We start from the raw sequence: 2,703 nt of genomic DNA, 5'->3' as shown, positions 1-2,703 counted from the left end.
AGAGAGAGAGAGAGAGAGAGAGAGAGAGAGAGAGATGTGAACGTAATTTCCATGCAATAAAGATGAATTAAATAAATAAATAAGTATGAAAATAAAAAGGAAAAAAAGCGAAGACAAAATTGCAGAGAGGAAATAGCTGTTGAAGATGGATTCAATTTCTCATGACAAGACGACTATTTGAACGAAGCAATGGGTCGTCCCTTCGAATAAAGCCCTAGGCTTAATTCGACTATCTTAAGGTTTCACATTCAATATTTCTCTCTTACACTCACACTCTCTTTCTTTCTTTCTTTCTTTCTTTCTTTCTTTCTTTCTTTCCTTCCTTCCTTCTTTCCCCTCCACTTCCCACCCTTTCTTTCTCTTTTCTCTTTCTTACCCCCCCCTCTCTCTCTCACACTCTCTCTCGTTCTCTCTGCCAAAAATGGCAACAATAAAATTCCTGCATCTTAACTACAAAAACCAAACATACGCAATACACAAAAAGTACAAAAATACACAAGGCTACAAGATGTAGTGGTAGTAGTAGTAGTAGTAGTAGTAGTAGTAGTAGTAGTAGTAGTAGTAGTAGTTTTATTCTGGTGTTGCTTTTGTTCTTGTTGTTTTGCTTTATATTTTTATCTGTGCAAATTTCGTTGGTTAAATTAAACAGTTGATGGCATATTTTGGACGTTAGTAGAAGACGATTTTTTGGAACGAATGAGTACAAATTTGGTGCCGGTTTGCTGTATTGAATTTTCAATCGTTATTCTAGAAATCGCTTGTTTGCTTCTTGGTTCTCTTGTTCTTTTTTTTTTTGTCGTTTTTATTATATATTATTTATCTATTTGTTTGTTTGTTTATTTGCGTTATTATTCTTGTTTTCTTTCGTTGTGTTATGAGGTTTGTAAAGAAAACGAATTTCACTACATTGATATTTCTCTCTCTCTCTCTTCCATTCTCTCTCTCCCTCTCTCTCACTTACTCTCTCTTTCTCTCGTCCTCTGTCTCCCTTCCTGTCTCTTTCGCTCTATTTCTTTTTCATTCGTTTTCATAACTGCTTCTTTATCTCTTCACTCTCTTTCTCTCCTTATCTCTTTCGTTCAACATAATTATAAAGGAGGTAAATAAGGAAGATAATGCTACTGCTGTTGCTGCTGCAGGTGCTGCGGGTGCTTCTGCTGCAACTGATGATGATGATGGCGGTATGGGTGATGATGTAATGGTGAGGATAATGAGGATTGTGACCTCGAATATGATGATGATGATGATGATGATCATCATCATCATCATCATCACAATCATCATCATCGTCGTCATCATCATCATCATCATCATCGTCGTCATCATCATCATCATGATCATCACCATCATCTGTAACAAGGACAGCATGTATCACTTCCACCACAACTGTTATATATAATACGTATATATATCTCCCAAAGAGCCTGAGGAATCTGCACAAAGTAGATGTAGGAGTTTTAAAATCAAAGCTGGACTTCTTCCTATCGAGAGTCCCAAATGAACCTACCTCGCGGCAGGAGGTGCAAATGAGGGTTGCTAAATCAAACTCCATTCTTCACCAAGTGCCACATATTGTAAGAGGCTACAGAATATAGATTGGTAAATGTTTTTATTTTTCATTCCCTTTCGAAATTATCCCTATTTTTGTGGTATGTAGTCTTTTGCTGCTCTTTCTAGCGGGTCAGATATCCTATTATAGGCATCTCTGTATTTTAAATGAATAATATATAGTCTATTGACTGATTTTTATTCTCGCTAGACCACTGGTGGTAAATTAAATTTCTATAATTTTTTTTGCTACCCTATAATTTATTAATAATGATAAATTTTTTTGGCTAATTTCTGAAAGAAAATCGGCATTTTTTGTATTTGCTGCCGATTAGGTAAACGGCAAATGCGCGGTAAATTTTGAAAAATTAAGCATATGAACATAAGCCATGTTCCCTATGACTCGTGTTCATATGTTGTTTGGTTATTCTGCTGAAGACAGTTCGACCATTGTAAGGTATATGTTTATCTTACTAAAATGACTTGAAACCATGGTACAGAATATAGATTGGTAAATGTTTTTATTTTTCATTCCCTTTCGAAATTATCCCTATTTTTGTGGTATGTAGTCTTTTGCTGCTCTTTCTAGCGGGTCAGATGTCCTATTATAGGCATCTCTGTATTTTAAATGAATAATATATAGTCTATTGACTGATTTTTATTCTTACTACACCACTGGTGGTAAATTAAATTTCTATAATTTTTTTGATACCCTATAATTTATTATCCTAAATTAAGGCTTATTTGCCCGGCTAAGTCGGATATAGGGACACTAAGCAAAAGTATATTAGATAAGTATATCCCTGTAATAATTGGAAAACTTAAGCTACAACTGTGGTCCAATTCTAAGCAAGTAATAGATTGGTTCAATTCCATTAGTGATAAAGATAATGTCAAATTTATACAATTTGATATAGCTAATTTCTATCTCTCAATTAATCCTTCTGTTCTTAATAAAGCATTGTGGTTTATGCACAATAAAGCTGGGCTTTCTAGAGAAGAGATTAATGTAGTTTTAACTGCCAGGAAGTCTTTTATGAGGTTTAATAACAAAATTTGGATTAGAAAGGGTACACCTGATGCGTTTGATGTACCTATGGGTAGCTCAGATTCGGCCCAGGTTGCCGATGTGGTTTGTTCCTTTATACTTGATGA

Source organism: Octopus bimaculoides, chromosome 3, assembly GCF_001194135.2.
Source record: "Octopus bimaculoides isolate UCB-OBI-ISO-001 chromosome 3, ASM119413v2, whole genome shotgun sequence".
Taxonomy (NCBI): domain Eukaryota; kingdom Metazoa; phylum Mollusca; class Cephalopoda; order Octopoda; family Octopodidae; genus Octopus; species Octopus bimaculoides.
The sequence above is the reverse complement of the archived record's forward strand: the minus strand, read 5'-3'. Positions refer to the sequence as shown.